The sequence below is a fragment of the Trichosurus vulpecula genome, chromosome 2 (genome assembly GCF_011100635.1).
Source record: "Trichosurus vulpecula isolate mTriVul1 chromosome 2, mTriVul1.pri, whole genome shotgun sequence".
Classification (NCBI taxonomy): Eukaryota; Metazoa; Chordata; class Mammalia; order Diprotodontia; family Phalangeridae; genus Trichosurus; species Trichosurus vulpecula.
In genome coordinates this window covers 108779297-108799758 of record NC_050574.1, presented here as the reverse complement: position 1 = coordinate 108799758, position 20462 = coordinate 108779297, and positions in this window count along the sequence as shown.

Sequence of the window (20462 nt, the reverse complement as noted above, 5' to 3'; positions counted from 1 at the left end):
TTGTCTTTGGTATTTGTGGGTTGAGAAGTCTGGTAACTGCCACAGCTCACTGATTCAGGGTGCTAGGGCCTGTTCCGCCCAGCTCCTGGTCTGGTTGGTCTGGCTGCAGCGTGCTCTGGACTCTGCTCCACTCCACTCCTAGCACCATGGGATAGACCCTTCCCAGCGACCATCCAGGCTGTCCTGGGCTGGAGCCCTGCTTCCCTCTGCTATTTCATGGGTTCTGCAGTTCTAGAATTTGTTCAGAGCCATTTTTTATAGGTGTTTGGAGGGACCTGGGTGAGAGCTCATGCAAGTCCCTGTTTTCCAGCCTCCATCTTGACTCCACCCCACCAAACTTGATTATTTTCAATCCCTACTGTAAGCTCAGTTCTATACACACATACACACACACACACATACATATGCACAAGCAGAGTCAACCAGAGATCATGTCTTAAATAATAATAGTTAACATTTACACAGCACTTTAAGGTTTTCAAAATATTTTACATATAATTACTTCATTTGATCCTCACAACAACTGTGTGAGGTAAGTTAGGTACTATCATTATCCTCTTTCCAAATTGCTTATGAAGAAATAGAGACTGAGAGGTTCAATCACTTGCTCATAAGCGTCTGAGGCAGGATTTGAATGTAGGTCACATTCTAAACATGTTGGTATGCACAGGAAATCTTTGCTTTACAAATCAGTGTTTGATTCTTGCTTCATACTTCCTCAGTTCTTTAACCTCTTTAACCATGGCTCTTCTGTCTCCTTTGATAGTTTTTCTACTTCTTGTCCCTTGAATGTGTGTGTGTGTGTGTGTGTGTGTGTGTGTGTGTGTGTGTGTGCATGTGCACACGTTCTCATAGTAGGGATGGGGCAAGGATCATGCAGCAAAGTTCTTATATTTGGTGGTAGTCTTTCCTTTCTCTCCACTGCAGAGCTGCTACTTCTGGTTTCTGTATTTAGGGAGTTTTCACAGAGTCATCTATTTCACAAGGGAAGTAGGAGATGACAAAGTCCATTATTCAGCTTGTAGATAACATGTGGCTAAAGTGTCCTAAGGTGGTATAAAAACAAAAAAACAAAACATCGTGTTCTAGTAATAAACAATGAAATGACCACTGTGCTTCTACTGACACTAGGTTGACTCAGGATAACTAATTTTGACAAGTTGAAAATAAATTGAGCCGGATTCCCTATTTTAAGTTAGTTTTCTGTCAGCTGAGTGTTGAATTTGATGCCGTACATATTACACTGTTCTCTGTTCTTATTTTTTAATTCTGTGATTTTTAAAGAATGTCTAGGGAAATGTGCAAAAATTATAGCTCTTAAAGAGTATACTTCAATGACTGGTAGAGATATTGCAGAGGCTGTTGGTGTGGGAAATCAAGTTGGATTTGTAGTTAAGTGGACTTGGATTCAAATCCCAGAAAAGGTTTGAATGTGGATTCAGAAGACCTGGGTTCATATTCTAGATCTGCCATTTGCTATTAGTTCAGTCTTATAAAAGTCACTTAAGCTTTATGGTAATTTCCTTACGTGAAAGATGAGTGCATTGAGCTAGATAATTTATAAGGTCTCTTCCAGCTCAAAATCTATTATCCTAGGGCCTTTTCATCAATCCTGATGCTGTATTGTAAAAGATCTCTAAGACTGCCCAGCTGCCTTGCAGCTACACCCTCATACATATTGTTTCTACACTGTTAGAATGTAAGTCATTTGAGAGCAGAAGTCATCTTGATTTCATATCTGTATCTCCATTACTTACTACAGTGCTTCGTAGGAACTAAGAAAATGTCTTTTTCATTCATTCATTCACCCTATGTTCCATTAAGCATCCATCATGAGTATAATTAAAAGAAAGAACATATGTGTGCTCTGTGTCTCTAACTGGATTGTCTTGAATCATAAGGGCTAGGTTTGAATTTCAGCTCTGCTGTGTAGCCCTGGCAAGACAGGAGGACCACTAAGATTCCATGTAGCTGAAATCCTAAGAGCGCATAAGACTGTTTCCTAAGGTATGGTGGAGTCATGATCTGTACAGGCAAGGTACAGGTGGAAGGAATATCTACATGAGTCTTTTGAAATAATATCTTTAATACAATATGCCTGGAGGAGTATATAAAGATAAATGGTAAATGATTCCTATCTCAAGGAACCAGTATAGTTGAAGAATTAAGACATGTTCTCAGACAAATGCAATATAAATTAAAATATAGTTCACAAAATAAAGAAAAAATATTATGAGATCAGATCACTTCCAAAAGGAAGGATCACAGAAATCTTCCTGGTAAAGTCACTGTTTGAGTCAGACTAGAAAGGATAAATGGAAAAATAAATACAGGACAAAACCCTTCTCTCAGAGTTTGCAATCCAGTTAGATAGGCAGGGAAGACATATAAAACTGAAATAATCATGCTAGGCACTATGTTCCAAAATACTAAAATTAGGACTGCAAAGTGAGATTCAATGACTTAAATTCAAATACCTACCTTGGAGACTTACTAGTTGTGTGACCCTGGGCAGGTCTCTTAACCTTTCTGTACCTCAGTTTTCTCATATGTAAAATGAAGATACTAGACTCAACATTTAATGTCCCTTCCAAAACCCTACGACCATAAGTGATAGAGGATATTGGGAAAGGGAAAGAATACCATTGGCTAAAACAGTCAGAGAAAGCTTCCTGGGTAGAGCAAAACTTAAGTAAACTTAAAAGAAAGGTCAAATTTGGATAAATGGACAGGAACATGGAGAATATTTCCTGAAAGTGGGCTGGGAGGACCCAGAAAGAGAAATAGGGAAGAAAATATTACAGTAAATATCTAGAATACTAAGAATACCAGCCTGGCCTTCAGGGAATTTGAGGAGTGTTTGGATATGTAGGATAAATAGTGTGTTGGTCTGAATACAAGCTATGCTTTCCCTGAACACCTGGATTATTTGAAATCTGAGTGGGGACTGTTAGTGAGTTCTTAGTCATTGTACATTTTTCATCATATGCTTACACTTTATTTCCCTTTCAAAGATGCCTCAATTTTCGTGATGTAGCCCCTCAAATTGAGTGAAGGGGACTCGAATAGGAACAATACACCAATTCTGATGTCTTGCTTAGCAATCTGTTCTGATATTTCTCAGGGCTTTCAACAGGTCTTCCTTACATCCAACTACCATAAGTCTTTACTGGTGCAAAAGATTTTTAAAATCTTAAGCTTTTATGTCACCTTCTCCCCGCTCCAACTAGTTAGGATCTGTCACTCCTCTGTGCTTTCTTCTTCTTAGGCATTTATCAGATTCTATCTTTTGCAGGAAGGCTAAGCATGGTACAGGAGAGCAAACACTAGACCTAGTATCAATAGGGAGGTGAGATCAAAGCCTTGCTATTTTCTAACCACATGACCTGGGGCAAGTCACCTCTCCTTTCTTTATGCCAAAAATGGAGATAATCTTGTTTGCACCACCAACTTCAGAAGAAATCACTTGAAAAATTACTGATCTCTCGAGTTTATACATCACTTTCATATTAAGATATAACCTGCTGCAGACCAGATAAGAAAGAATAAAAATAAAAGGAGGCAGTTTCACAAAACTAACCAACATCAACCAACTATCAATATATGCAGTCACCACTGTCCCTTTCCCTAGCTCAGCCCTGCATCTTGTTTGCTAATGCCCCTGTCCCTGAGCAGGCTACACCTCCTCAGGAAGATGCCCCAGACCTGGTAACAGCAGAGACCAATCTAACCAGGCCTGAGGGAAGGGAACTCCCAAGATTTTCACCTGAATTAAGGGCCCCTCAAAATAATGCTGGCTGGCTAGACAAGCTCTTGGCCTCACCACCTCCCAGTGCCAGTAGTGCCCAGAAAGCAACTGCATCTGAGCAGTATGAAACTGAAATGGCCAGTGCCAGCCCTGATGGGCTCCTGGGATGGCCTCAGAAAGCCCTGAAAAGTGAATTTGGAATTATTGCAGATTCACACCCTCGCACCTTCAGGCCCTCTTCCACGTGGACCAGAGAGGGCAACATGGGACTGTTGACACATATGGCACCAAGAGCTCAGGTTCTAGTGAGAGGGGTTCGGTCATTAATGATGGCCATGGAGGAGTAGCACAAAGCCACCCAGAGCAGAGCAACACCTATGATGTTAGCCAGTCAGGGATAAAGGAAGAGTTTGATATCAGCAGTGGAGACCAGACCAAGGAGCGTATCCTAGAATAGGATATTATGGCCCCAAGAATTTGCAAAGGTAGATCAGCTTGGGACTTACAGCTGCCAAGCTGCTGACTTATAGGCCTGAGAATCTGGGAAGAGAGGCTCACTTGGGACTTACAGTAGCCAGGCTATTGAATTACAACACCTCTGCAAAGAAGGAAGAGGGATGTATTTTCTCAACCCTTCTTTGGAGCTGGGCATGGTCATTATAACTACACAACATTCAGTTACCTCTGTTTTGTCAATCTGGTTCTTTCCATTTATACTGTTGTAGTCACAATGTGTATTATTTTTTGGCTTCTGTTTATTTCCCTCAATATCAGTTCACATAAATCATTTCATGTTGTTCTCTTTTCATCATATCTTACTGAATAGCAATATCCCATTATGTTCACATAGGCCAATTTGTTTGGCCATTCAATGAGTGTCTACTTTCTTTCCAAATGTTTTCTGCCACAAAAAGTGCTACTATAAATATTTTGATGCAGGTAGAACATTTCTATCTTTTCCCCCATTGGGGAGAGATGCATAACAGTGGGATCTTAAGGTCAAAAGGTCATGTAGTTGTTTAAAAATCTTAGGGCATTACAAAATGTGTTTGTTTTTACTATAGTTATTTTTAGACATGTTCTCTCCCACTCTAGATCCATGAGGGAAGAGACCATGTTTTATCGATTGGATCAAATCCCCCAAAGTACTTTGCACACTGATGATAGTCAGTAAATATTGATTGAATTGAAGATCAATTATGGCTGTCTAATTCTCCATAAAAACCAACTAGTAGCTTTTCATAGCAGTGGGGAGGGGGTGTAAAAAGCCCTGTATTGAGAGTCAGAAGACCAGCAGTCAAATGCCAACTCTGCTGCTTACTAACTGTGACCATGAGCTATTATTTTCTTAGTCTCAGATTCCATATCAGCAAAATGGGGGGGTGGGAGTGGGGCAGAGTAGACTATATAAGTTATATCTCAGGTTCCTTCTAACCCTAAATCCAATGACCCCATACAATCTCACTTCATATATGTGGGCTCCATATACATGGGCGTAATGGTCTCAGAAGACAGGCACGGCAACGAGGAAGGGTAATGGCAGAATTCCCTGATTGGAGGTGGCTTTATAGATCATCTAGTTATGAATACCCTTTAAAGCACATATAACAAGTGGCTATCCATCTTCTTTCTGATCTTCTCTGGTGATTGGGAATACACTATCTCATGGGGCAGGCAAATTCCATTTTTAAACTGCTCAGCTACTTAGGAAGATTTTCCTTATAGTGATTCAAAACCTGGGATTTTGAATGTCATAAATCACAAACCATTATGGCATTCCTACCTATTTACTTAGTTTTCTCTCATTCTCTATTCTGGAAAAAAAACAAATCCTTTTCTTCCCAAAGTAAATTTCTAAGTGTTTCTGGCACTCAGAATGGGGTTGCATACATGGAAAGTTTTAATAAATTATTTGTTTTATTGTATTTGTTATTTTTTTCTCCGGATGAAAGTAAAAACAAAGTATAATGAAAGTAATATTGGATTTGGATCAGAGGACCTGGATTCAAATCCCAGCTCTGCCATTTTATTAACTATTTACCCTGGGCCTGTAACTTCATCTCTGTGGATCCCAATTTCCTAATTTATTAAATGAATGGTTTGGGCTAGCTGATATTTAAAGCCCTTTTCAGCTTTATGTCCTATAATAAATGTAAATGAAGGTGATGGTGGTGGTGGTGATGTAAATAGAGCCCCAGAACCCCAAACTCCTAACTCCAATTACCAAATACAACTTAGCTGACAAGTTGAAGCCTTGGTCACAGATAACCAGCACAATACAATATTTATGAAGACATTATTCCCCTGTGGAAAATTTGCTGTTTCTGTGGTAGAAAAATCTCAAAATGGGAATTTAGACAGCTAAGGAAATGTAGGATTTGGCTCTATTACTCCTGAATTGGCCAGGAATTAGTGAAACCTTCATATAGGACTTCTATGGGACTCCACCCAGTTGGTACCCATTATCAGCCCAGGTTCAGCTGAAAGGAATTTCCAGCTTAGTGGGATAGAATGTATAGCTGGTAACATAGTTCCCAAAATATTCCACATAGATCTCAGTGCCAGCCTTGCCCTTGCTGCCAGCTTAACAGCACTGTCCTGGACCCCAGTCCTGATAATATTCCCATTTATGATCCCACTCCTCATTCTAAGGCACCTCTCAACAATATGATTGCTATTGCTTCTACCCCCTCATCACTATATTCTAGTCTGGTCATATTAGGACGTCTAAGACAATCTCTGGCTGTGTTCTTAATTATACCAGAGTGTCTACTGTTGTAGCAGGAGAATGTGCCCCAGGCAGGGAAAACAGTGAGAGTTTAGGCAAGATTTAATCTCATAAATCGGCAGAGAGGACACTGACTTAACTAGAGCAAAGAACATTTCATTTAAAAGTAGTGAAAAATTATGATTCGTAATAAATGAGAGCATGGCATAGTGTTGTTGATGATGATATTAATAATATTAACCAGCATATATACATACATACATATGTATGTATATATATGTACACATATGTGTGTGTGTGTGTGTGTATCACTTTAAGGTTGCCAAATACAGACTCAGGTCTTCCTGACCTCATATCCAGCACTTTCTCTCCTCTATGCTACCTAGCTGCCTAGAGATGGAATTGGAGTCTGGAAAACCTAGATTTAAATCATGCTTCAGATACTTACTAGTTACATGATCATGGCAAATCACTTACTCTCTAATTGCCCCAGATAGCAACTTGTAAATTGCAGACAAATTGTCTGTCTACCTTGACGGAGAACGTTCCCACACCAGGAATTGCCTACACCAAGAAACTCCAGGTCCAGTCCCACCTTCTCAATAAAAAAGTTATTTGCATATGGGGTAGTAAACAGAGATTTGGATTTAGAATTAGGAAGACCTGGAATTACATCCTGCCATGAACACTACTAACTTCTACTAAGATCATCAGCAAATCTTTTAACATCTCCATTCCTGAGTTTCCACAACTCTTAAGTGATGAGGTGGGACTCAGTGGTCTCCTAGGTCCTTCCCAACCCTGAATATGTGATCCTACATAAAAGGCCTTGCACACTTTATTTTTTAAATATTTTATTGTTCCAATTATTTGCCAAGACAATTTTTAACTTTCATTTATCAAAATTTTAAGTTCCAAATTCTCTCCCTCCCTGCACCTTTCTCCCCTCCTTGAGATGCTAAGCAATTTGACATAGCTTACACATATGCCTTGTAAAATTCAAACAAATACACATATTAGTTATATCATATCATATCACATCATTATATTATATTATATTACATTACATTATATTACATTATATCATATCATATCATATCATATCATATCAAAACTTATTGCTTCTTTGACTTTAGCTTTTGATGGAGTTCATATACCAGTGGTCCTGGTACAAGTCACTGCTCAGATAGATAAAATAATCATTTTTTGTATCTGAATGAAAGTATGGAAACATGAGCTCTTTTTCTATAGATTCATTAAAAACACCATTGGGAAATCTCCAGTAGCAGATAAGATGATGACCCTATATGCTTCTTTCTATTCCTACCTGGCTTAGATTTTTTTTCGTACTGGGTCTTTATATTTTGGGAGATTTTCATTCTATATAGTTTGGAAGGTGTATGTGAATGGTTGAATGGTCGATACAGTGAAATCTATTAAAATATTGTTATTAAATTTTTGTTGGTCAATGTTATATTTGCAGGATAATAGATGACAGCTTGGTCTATAATGCTCTGCTTACAGTCTATATGTTGAAAATTCTCAAGGATATTTTGGGATTCATATTTATAGTGTGAGGATTTGTTTTCAATTAGTTTGTGAAAAATAATAAGATTCAGGTGTATAATTCTAGCTACCTGATTGTATTTTTCTAGGTATCAGGTGGGTGCTAAATCTTTGCAGCCTACAATGGTAAGTTGCACTATTTTAAATATTACCATATAAATCTGTATCTTTCATTATGTTCAGGATCCTTAAGAACAAACTTCCTATAGTTTCTGGAAATAACGACATAGTGTCATTATGGCATTTGTGAACCCCTCCATTTCCTTAAATAAATCCGCATAACTCAGTATTTTGCTAATCTATTTGGTTGTCATCCATGGAAGGCCCTTGGGTTCCATTCTTGCATAGCTAGGATCTATAGGGTGGCTGTCATTTATATTCAATAGGTCCTGTGGTACCTATTTTCATCTTTATCATTATTGCTCTGTGAAGTGGTGTAAATTTGTCATGCATTGTATTCCAAAGGGGGTAAATTGAGGCTAGCATTGTGCAAGTCCTTATTGCTCTAAATGTGTTCTTTCCTCAGTCTGCTTGGTTCTCACAACCTATTCCTCCTTTCTACCTTAAATACAGAGATAATCATACCTTTGATCTTTTCATAGTCCATAGGTGTTTCTCTTCCATGTTCATAAATTCCAAAATGCCTTTTTCTGATTATAATATCTGTAAAGCACTTAGTACCTAGAATATTGTTCAGTCATTTCAGTTGTGTCCAACTCTTCATGACCCCATTTGGGGTTTTCTTGGTTTTCTGATACATAATAGGTACTTAATAAGTACTTATTCCTTTCCCTGTCCTTTCATTCTAGCTTTCCTTCTTCCTTATGAGCCTTAATACTGTTCTTTGTTCTCAAGGTGACCTCTGATCCCTCCCACCTGTCTTTCTCAGGCTATCACTTCTAAACCAGCTACACTCTACTATCTCCCCCATCTTGACCCCTTGGTGAACCAGTTCAACTCTCCACAATTCTCTACAATAAATCCTCTATTCCCTTATCCTATTGCTGTTCATGCTTTGCCAAGCTCCATCCTTGGGTTATTCTGTCTCCAGCTTTTGCTCCTATTCATGTGCTGCTGAATGAAGTTAGAAGAAAATATTAAACCATATTGAATGAGTCCATTATAAATTTATGTTATGTACTTTTATCTGGTCCTTCCCTGAAGAAAGCTGATCCTTTTGCAATCCCCATTTGATTCCCTTTCCCATTCATCATCATGGTTATTCCAAATCTTTTTATCCCTCTTCAAACCTTACATCATATCTCCTGAAGACTCTCCTCCATGCTCACTCCTCATTCTCCTCCTACTTATACAATTTATCAATATACTTATCAACTTGCTTTGCTGGATTCTCATCCAGGTCTTGCCCCCTGACTATTGATGTTCCTCATGCTCTGTTTTCTCTTTTCCCTCTTATATTATATCACTTAGTGATCTCATCAACTCTCGTTGGTTCAATTAACTTCTCTATGAAGATGCTTCTCAGACCTGTCTCTCTATCTTTAATTTCCCTTCTGATCTCCAGTCTGGTATCACCTACTGCCTATTGGACATCTCAAACCAGATATCCTATAGACATGTTAAACTCATCATGTCCGAAACAGAATTCACCGTATTTCCTCCTAAATCCTCTTCCCAGCTTCTCTATTAATGTTGAGGATACCATAATTTCCCCAGTCACCTAGGCTCACAAGCTCAGGGTCATCCTCAATGACATGATTTCATTCTTGCACACTCTTCACTTGTACTCACCCCATTTATCCAAGCTATTACCAAACCTTATCATTTCTACCTTCACAATATCTCTCATTTATCTCCTCTTCTCTCCACTCACACAGCTGCTACTCTGGTACAGGCCCTCATCACTTCACATATGAACTAATGGAAGAGCCTTTGGTTGGTTTCCCTGCCTCAAATCTTCCTCTATTCCAGCCTATCCTCCACTCAACTTCCAAAGAGTTCTTCCTCAAATGCAGATCTGACCATGTCACACTACCCCTCACACCCCAAACACTTAATATACTCAAATGACTCCAATTACTTTGATGTTCAAACAGAAAATTCTCTGTCTTTAGAGCTATTGAGAACCTAGTCCCTTTCTATCTTTCCAGTTGTGTTACCTTCATCTCCTCGACATATTTTATAATGCAGTTATACTTGGCTACTTGTTTTCAATCCATTGTTGTCTCACTGGCTATTCTCCATTTCTAGAATTCTGTTCCTGCTCACCTTCACCTGCTCACTTCACAGGTTTCCTTCAAGACTCCGCTTAAGTCCCACAGTCTGTAAGAAGTGTTAACTGCCTTTATCTCTGCCCCAACTGCTGGCACCCTTCCATTTACAATAGATATGGTAGATAGATAGATAGATAGATAGATAGATAGATAGATATGATGGGATTATGGGACCTGGACCCCTAAAAGGAAAAGACCAAGGCCCTGAAATATCCCACACTGGCATTTCACCTGAGGCATCTGACCCATCCCAGTCTATCTAAATGCTCAATAGTCCTTTGGACTGCCCTTTCACTGTGGCCCTCCAACCACTTAACTGTTTTCATTGTCTGCTCTTAGCCCAACCCAGGCTACTTGCCACTCCTTAATCCCATCCAAATCTTCTCACAGTCTTTTTTGTATATAAATCAGTCCCATCCTCATCAAATCATCATACTCCCTAAGAATCTCACCCACTCCTATTGGTGTCACAATAGCAGATTTACTAGGAATCTTGCCTGCCTTACTGGTATTATAATAAAACCTTGCTACTCTGACCTAAAGAAGGGTTGAGTAATAGAATTCTTTAGAGGCAGACCCCCCCACTCCCCCCCGCACCGTACCCCTACATTTCGAGGTTCCCAGCACCCCAAACTGCAACAGATAGATTCTGTTGCTCCTGTTGCTGCTGCTGTTCGTCCTTCATTCTCAAAGAGGACCACTCCATCAGGAAGGTGACATCAGGACATGCAAGTGAATTTGATTTAAGTAGGGGAGGGCTTTACAAAGTTATCAGTCTCACTTTCATCTTTGGAGCCATCTTGGTCCAGTGATCAGATATGGATCAAGACAACTGGAGATGGCCCAGGATGCAGTAGAGGACCTTGGCCTTTTCAAGTTAAGGCCTTTAACAGGTCTCAGTTTGAGTAAGGCAAAGCCTCTTCAATGATTAAGGCTTAATAAGAAATGAGGCAAAGAATGGTCTCTTAAAAATAAAAAAAAAGATCTGGGAGGGAAAGACCCTCAGGGTTCTGGCCAAAACATAAACCCATTGCTATTTACATTCATTGAGATCCAATCAGGGCCCAAACAATGACCAAGTAGGGCTTGGCCTCCTCTTAATTGGGATTCATTAAAGAGACCAGCAGCAGATAGCAGGGCCCATTTTTCAAGTCCCCATGATCTCCTGCCTGGATTCCTCCTGGCCTTCTATCTCCCCCTTTAAAGGAAATTTACTCTGAATCTCCTGGATTGGACAACAATAGGTCCCTGCCCAAGCACCACTAAATGGTTATTTTTTGGGCCCTTCTGGCTCAGAGAGAATGTCAATAGTAACTGTTTCTCTTTTGGCCAGCAACCCTGAGGGTCTTCCCCTCCCAGTTTGATTTTCTTTTTATTAAAGGGGCCATCCCTTGACTCACTTCTTAAAGAGGCCTATTCGCTGAATGGACATTGCCTCACTAAAAATGAGACCTGGGAAAGACCTTAGCTTAAAAGGCCCTAGGTTTCCCACTGAATTCTGGACTATCTCTAGTCATCCTGATCGATATCTGGCCACTGAATGCAGATGGCTCTTCAGGAGAAAGTGAGGCTGGTGGCCTTGCACAGCACCCCCTCAAATCAAAGTGAATTGCAATTCATGTCATCATCTCCCTGATGTCATGGTCCTCTTCAAGAATGAAGGACAAATAGCAACATCTGTGAGTAGAAAAGGAGCTATCCACTGGGGACAAAAACTGGAACTGGGCAAAACTGCTTTCTTGCTTTCTTTCTCTTTCTTTCTTTCTTCCTTCCTTCCTTCCTTCCTTCTTTCCTTCCTTCCTTCCTTCCTTCTTTCCTTCCTTCCTTCCTTCCTTCTTTCCTTCCTTCCTTCCTTCCTTCCTTCCTTCCTTCCTTCCTTCCTTCCTTCCTTCCTTCCTTCCTTCTTGTTTCCATCTCTTTCTCTGCCTCTGCCTCTCTCTCTCTTTCTTCTTTCCCTCTGTCCACATAGAGTATCACACAGCTACCTGCAGGTGCTCTGCCCAAACAGAATTTAAATTTTTAATCTCTGAAACATTTTTTCCCTTTTCTCTTAAAGACAGTCTTAACCCCAAATAATTCTGGCTCTCCAAATCACTCTAACTCTCATAGACAGACAGATCGGTATAGATATATAAGATCTGTAGCATATATATTATGATATATATTATTTACAATATATTACTACATATAAGATATGTATTACACTCGTAATACAAGCATACATTATATCCATGTATATGTAGAAATGTATGTATGTAAAATACATATGTACGTATGTATATATATGTATATGTATGTGTATGGGGTATTTACATAGTTATTTGTTTGCTGTCTCCCCCGCTAGCTAGCATGTGAGATCCTTGAGGACAGATTCATTTTTTTTTAACTTTCTTTGTATTTACAATGCTTAGCATAGTGCCTGGCACTTAGTGGATAATTAATACCTGCTTGTTGACTGACTTTGACTTCAGGATTCCATAAAAGTCACATAATTTTGTGTTCAATGGACCTTCTTAGGAGAAAGTCAAATATATTTATAATTATGATATTCATCCATTGGGTTATGCTAAACCTCCCAATTAAGAATTGCTTTTAGAGCAGCTAGGTGGCGCAGTGAGTAGAGCACCAACCCTGGAGTCAGGAGGACCTGAGTTCAAATGAGACTTCAGACACTTGACACATTTACTAGCTGTGTGATGTTGGGCAAGTCACTTAACCCCAATTGCCCTGCCTTCCCCCCTCAACAACATAAAAAGAATTGCTTTTATTATTCATCTCTAATCTTTCCTGATGGTATTCAAATAGAAATGGTATGAAAATGGTCACTATCTTATGTTTTGTCTTTCCTATTTAATATCCCTTGTATGACTACATAGACCAACAAATGACATTTTATAATTGAATAAAATTATCGTAGACTTACTGAAAGAATTTTAAATAAAACTCTAGCAGTAGACAGGATAGGGTGGATGATATTTACCTCATCTTGATTATATCTAATTTTTATTTCCTCTACTAAATCTTAACATTATTAATATTGTATTTGAGATTGTCTTCCCATGTATCTTAGTGATTGTGAGTACTTGGCTTGGTGAATTCCATTTAAAATGATATTCTTAAATTGTTATAGTTCAATGTTATGTCTGAATCATTGTGAACAACAATTTTGTCTGTGGTAATTCCCTATTTCTAATACAATTTATATTTTCAATTTCCAAGGTTATTTTGAGGTTTGAAATTTTATTATGAGGAATTATTTTCTTTTAGTTCATGAAGGATAGCACATTTCTTGATGTACAATTTTAGCCAGTAGGTCATGTCATATTAGGCATTTAGGTGTTATATTTATTAATGCCTTTCATTGTTTTCACCTTTTTAAAACAACCTATAGTGATAAATTTGTCTGAACCTCTTAAGAGGAAACATCTAATTTTTGTTGGCAATGGCTTGATGCTGCATTCCTGTCATAAACTTTTCTGTTGGTATAAACAAATCTGCATAACTCTGCCATATATTTGTTGCTCTTTTGTCAACATACTGTTTCTTGAGTTCGTGTGAATGTTGTCTGTGGAAGGTCTTTTGATTCCATTCATGATTCTTAGCAATTTTATAGATTCCGTCTGCATAATAATGCTCACTAGGAGAACATTTCTTTGATTTATTAGTCTTTCATAAGGTATAGTGTGCTTAGCAAACCTAGCTTGAATTTAGTACCTATTCAGGACATTTTTTTTAATTGATGAAATGGTTGCCATTTACTAGAAAAATTCTAGGGCAGCATAGAATAGCAGAGAGCATACCATTTAAAGGCAGGAAACCTAAAAATGAGATTTACCTCTGCCATTTGCTCGTTCTGGGTACTTAGACACATTATTTAAACTTTCTGGTTCCCAGTTTCCTCATAAGTAATATAGGTATAGTTATATCTGCACTATCTTTTTCATAGGGCCATTTTAAGGAAAATGCTTTGCAAACTGTCAAGAGCTCTATATGATCATGAATCCTTTGTGTAAGTGGATTTGCTCTGCAGAATTGTACTCTGTAACCATCTCTACTAGGAAGCATGGATTTGTTACATTGAGAAAGAACTCTCAGTTGTAAATAGGGCTAGTAAGGTAAGGATATAAAGAAAGTGATAATGGCAGTTGGTGACCTTCCTCAGTGGTAATTTTCTAAATCACAGAAATCCAAGTCTTAAAGGTCTTCCAAGTAGGAAAAGATCCTATTTTCCTAAATATGTAAGGTGGTAAAAAAAAAAATCCCATTTCATGAATTCAGCCAAATGGTCTTGCTAAATACTCTTTTTTTTTTTTTTTATAAATCCATAAGAGAATCATCTGTTATCTTTATCCTCTAACTTCTAACTATTCTCTCTAGTAAATTGCTCCCATAACAATGTGCCACATGGCTCCAAAGGTGCATCACAAGACCACTTCTCTGCTCAAAGTCAAAACTCCAATTATCTTTCACAACCCAATAACTCCAGAACCTCATAAAATACAACTTTTTTGAGTGTCTTTAAGTATTGCTATGCAATAATGCACCGCTGACATATTTAAAGGACGTGTCTATGGTAACACATTCCTATTATTGGAAACTTCTAACACCCACATTAATTCCCAAGCATTCAGTCACAGAATGGGAAAGAAGGGGAGGAGGGAATGCTCCACACTGAGACTGCAGAACAAAGAACTAGCTCATCTCCACTTTTATACTCAGGCATCCTCCTGCACAAGGTCACTTCAGAATATAGATACAAGAAGCCAAAGATCTAGGAATGCTTGGTCAGTCGGCTCCACTTGCTGCACCGTACCAAGTTGGATTTGGAGAATCTTTAGCCTAACATCTGCCTAGAATACCCGGTGTCATTCTCTCTTAAATCTCTGAGGGAGAAACTAAGTTGTCACTGTAATCCTCTTTTCATTTGGATTAAAATAGCATGCAACTCAAAAATATGAATTATTAGACAGACAGGAGAGAGCCAGATGAGAGCACCTTCTCCAGGGCATACATAAAAAGGAGTTAGGTCCTGGAATGAACAGGTAATTTTCCCCACAAGTCATGCATAGGTTGTTTATCAGCACCAAAGCAGAAATACCTTGCCTGCGCCCATAATTACATCCACCTCTTCCTGTTTTTAGAGATTTTTTTTTTTAACATACTGGTTGTACAGAAATATTTTCCCACGTGAACCAAACTAAAATTAATGACTAATAAAAACTCTGGAGAAGTCATTTGTGGGAACATGATGTAACTAGGAAAAAAAAATAAATGAAAATAATGAGAAAGCCTAAAACCACCTTATTTTGCTTATTTTAAATTGTATCACAAATTTTATTGTAAAAAGAGCTATAAGCCCATTTATTTGTCTTTCTATTAGAATATAATAGCCACAATGAACCCGGATGACTGTAGATATTTGTCTTCAGATTTCTCTGACTGTTATAGGGCGATAAAGCCTATATCGGTTCAGCCTTTAGTTCTTCTTACGAATCTCATCCTGATCTTTGCATTGAAATCAAATTTCTTTTGTCATAGGGTCAAGTGCTTTGCCCAGTCAAGGTTTGGCATAAGGTTATATTTCTGTTCCCAAGGATTACTCATTATTCTTTAAAATTAATTAATCAACAAATCAACACTAATGGAGAACACTGTGGGTGGTAATATATTATCAACCAGAAAATTTGTAAAAGAAGCAGTGCAAAGAATGTCATCGGAGAGATATATAGCACCCCCTCTGAGATAATATCCTAACACCCACTCACAATGTCAGGATAATGATTATTCCCTGGTGCTATAGGTTAAGCATAAAGGGTGGGGGGTTTAATAGTGCTGCCACTAATGAGCCCCCACCTGTGTATTTTTCATTGATAATCAGCCTGTCAGACTTCAATTAAATTTTAGAAAAAAGATATTTATTAAGGTGAGATAGTAAGAACATTTGGTACATAAAATATCCTCAAAACTGTGGTGCCTGCTTTTACACACACACACCTACAAGTCCCTGGGAGGTTGGTTCTACCTGTTAAATAGAATAATGGTTCAGCACATATGTAGACAACACATGAAACAAAGAGGTAACTTATGACATCTGGTTACTAAAAGTTGTATCTCATAGCCACAATTTTTGTATGACCCTAGATGATCCGTTTACATGCCTTAAAGGGGCTTCTTTCCTCAGTTGACTATCTTTCTGTATCATCCTCTATGCCCATTTTTGTCCTTGATGAATCTTTTCAATTTATTGTTTATCACTGGTCCAGTCTTTCTGATATGAGGATCATTATGTGTATGTGAGCGGGCAAGGGTGGGGGGAAGGGAGAAGGAAAAGAGAGAATGTAGCATGCTCTCTGGGCTCACTCCTCCCACTCTTTGATAGTCTTTGTTAAAAGGCACTTTTGAACCTGGAATCCTTCACAGTTTAATTGCTTTCTCACTAGATTAACTTCTGAAATTTCTCTAGGTATTTAAAGCCTCAGAGGAATGGTCAGCCCATTTGGTCAACCAATCAGCTATATATTTTCTTGACATAATAAGAGGTTTGTATCTAGTAAAGAGATCACAGATTGTGAACTCTTATATATTTGAACTTCATCATGCCCTCACACTGATTACATTAAATTAATTGGGGGAGTCAGTGTGACACTTCTCTTTTCTAAGTCAAGAAAAGGTGGTAGGAGAAAAGGATTACCAGCAGGTAATCTGTGCAGTATACTGATAATCACAAAATATCTAGAGAATTAGAGGAGGCCCCTCCTCACCAGCATGTTTGGAGCAACCTATGCCTAAGATTTGCTGGGGCCATTGACAAGAGTTGCCCCAAATAAAAACCCATTCGTGGCTATAATCTGTATTGTCGGAGGGAGTATCCTCTTAAATGAGACCACAGATTCACTGAAGTATTGAAATCTCAATAGAAATAATCAAAAGCCGTAAAGCTTTAATATAATCAAGATCACTGATTGCAGCTTTATTTTTATTACAGATATTATATTATTATTAGATAGTCTATTGCATTAATGCCCATTGGGATAGGGCATTTTTGATCCCTACACAATCCAAATGATAATAAAATGAGTATTTAGTTTGACATGTGAAAACTTGAGGTAAGACCTGGCTCTGATATGCACTTGCTATATGATTTAGGACATGTTTCTTCATCTTCCTGAAATTTGGTACCTCTGGTAGCAAAATATGGGTATTAATACCTGCACTACCTAACTTACAGGGCTGTCTGAAGAAAAATGTTTTATAAAATGTCAAGTGCTACGTGGATGGAAATTATTATTCTACAAGTGGTATTTTAATATGGAGTATTCAGGATGCTAGGAATATCTACAAGAACTGAGCACCTTTTAATCTGGGAGCTCAAAGTAATGCATGAATATTCATTAAATTTGATTACACCTCTCTAAGGCAGGTGGGTGTCCAAGCTGCATGGCTTTGAGCTGACTTTGAGTCACTATATTGCCTCGAGATGATTCTTTGCCTGAGAAAAAATGTCAGTTGGAGATACTCCACGCTATTCCATCTACGTGGCTTTCTTGGCTTTGCCCCATGCTGATGTCCCTCCACTCACCATCACTACAAGTGGATTTGTTACTGGAGATATAAATACAAAAATGTATGAAAAAGTCTCTAATTGCAAAAATTGCATTCTAATGGAGAAGACAATACAATATGTGTGTATATACAAATATATATATATATGTATATACAAATATATATATATATGCCATATATAATACCACACATGTAGTATAGACTATATATACATACATGTGTACATATATTTATATACATACACACATATATACACCATACATGTGCGTATCCATATCCATACATACTTCATACATATAGTATATATCTTATATATACATACTCCATATATATGCTGCATATACATATATAGTATACACTATATACACACATATATGTACATACTACATACGTGATGTGTGCACACATATATAGCATATAAGATATATAGTATATGCCACAGTATATGATGTGTGTATAGACATGTATACAATGAACCGCATATACATACACACATATAGTATATATCATATATGATGTATATAGGTATACATGTAGTATACACTATATATACATATTATATATTCATATATAGTATATACCACATATATGATGTGTATATACAGATATACATATTGTACAGCATATATACACACTGTATGTATTATATACACATATATTTATATGTGTGTATATATATACCATACATAGTATACACCATATATATGTATGAACATAGATGTGCAAATATAAATATATATGTGTAGGTACATGTGTAAAAATAAATTTAAATAAAATACAAAGCAGTTAAACACAAGGCTTCAAAGGGAAGGTCCTAGTACTTTAGAGAATCAGGAAAGAATTTATGAATAAAGTAGAGCTTGAGTTTCATCTTGAAGGAAGAGAGGGTTTTAATAAGATAGTTAAGGAGGGAGGGTATTGCAGGCATGAGAGATGGCCAGTGCAAAGACACAGAGATAAGACATAGAGTATCATGAATGAGGAAAAAGAAAAAAAATCAGTATAGCTGGATCACAGAGTGTGGGGAATGCAGAATGTCCCATAAGGCCAGAAAGCGAGGTTAAGGTCAGGCTGTAGAAAGATTTTAATACTAGAAAGAAGTATTTAAATGCTATACAGATAGGAGCATTATTGGAAGCTTTAGCAGGCTATTGGAATTGAGTTGGGGAATCCCATGATCAGATCAGAACTTGGGAAAAAATCATTTTGGCATCAGTGTGTAAGGTGAAATGGATGAGGAGAGACTTGAAACACAGGGAAGTTGATTAAGAAGGTGTTGCAATTCAAGTTAGGCATGAGATGGTAGAAGCCTACCTGAACTAAGCTTGTAGCTATGTGAGTTGAGAGAAGAGGATAGATGTGACAGGAGCAAAAGTCAAAATTGCAAGATTTTGATATGATTCATTAGGAAGAGCAAAGGAAATGAAAGAACTGAAGATAACGTCAAGGTGACAAACCAGGCTGCTTAGAAAGATGGTGGACTCTTTGATAGAAATTGGGGAGTTTGGAGGAGGGGAGGGTTTGAGGCAAGTGATAATGAATTCAGTTTTGGAACAGTGAGTTTAAGATGTCTCTGGGACCCTTGGTTTGAAACGTCCAGAACACAATTAGTGAGGCAGGATTGAAAAACAGGTAAAAGAATGGGGCTAGATATATTTACCTGGGAGTCATATGTACAGCAATAATAGTTAAATGCCTGAGAGCTGTTGATGTTTCAGAGACAGACAGAGGAGAGAGAGAGAGAGAGAGAGAGAGAGAGAGAGAGAGAGAGAGAGAGAGAGATACAAAGACAGACAGACACAGACAGAGACAGACACAGAGACAAAGACAGAGAGAGAGGAGGGAAAAGGTTAGAGGGCATGAGGACAGAAACTCTTATTTGACTTTATGTCTTTTTTCCACAACTTCCATTACCCGGACCAAGGTACAATGTTCTGTGCATACTAGGGGCTTCATAAATGCTTGTCAAATCAAATTTGTTTTGCAACTGTTGTCCTATCAGAGGCTCCTACCATTTTGAAGTAATTTAAAAAACGCAACTTATAGCCTCGAACACTAACATTTATTCACTTGTCTATGCTGAAGAATTTAAATGGAGAGAAAACCAAAAGTTTTGGGTAGACTAACAAAATCACAGAGGCTGGGAGACTAGTGATCTAGTTTTGTAAGCACAAAATCTTACACCAGTTACTTTAGCTATCTGTGAACAAAATTCATCATCTACAAAAAAAGAGGGTTGGACTGGATGATTTCAAAAATTTGATCTTTCATTGAAACATTAGTTTTAATATCAGCTTAATAAATAAAGCCATTGGGTTGATAACCAAAAATTAAGACAAACCTAATTTTCAAATTTGCTGACCAATGTGGATATAAATAGTCATTTATTATTGCATGAACTATAAGAATTACCTCATATTTGATATCGCTTTATATCCTTCCTGATCCAAATCATCTAATGCACCGTGGCCAGACTGACCTTCCTAATGGGTAGATTTCATCAAAGAGTTGGATTTAGGAATCAAAGTACCTAAGTTTAAGTCCTAGCTCTGCCACTTACTATCTTTGTAGCCCTTGACAAGTTATTTCAACTTGAGGAGTTGGTCCTCCATCGTCTATAAAC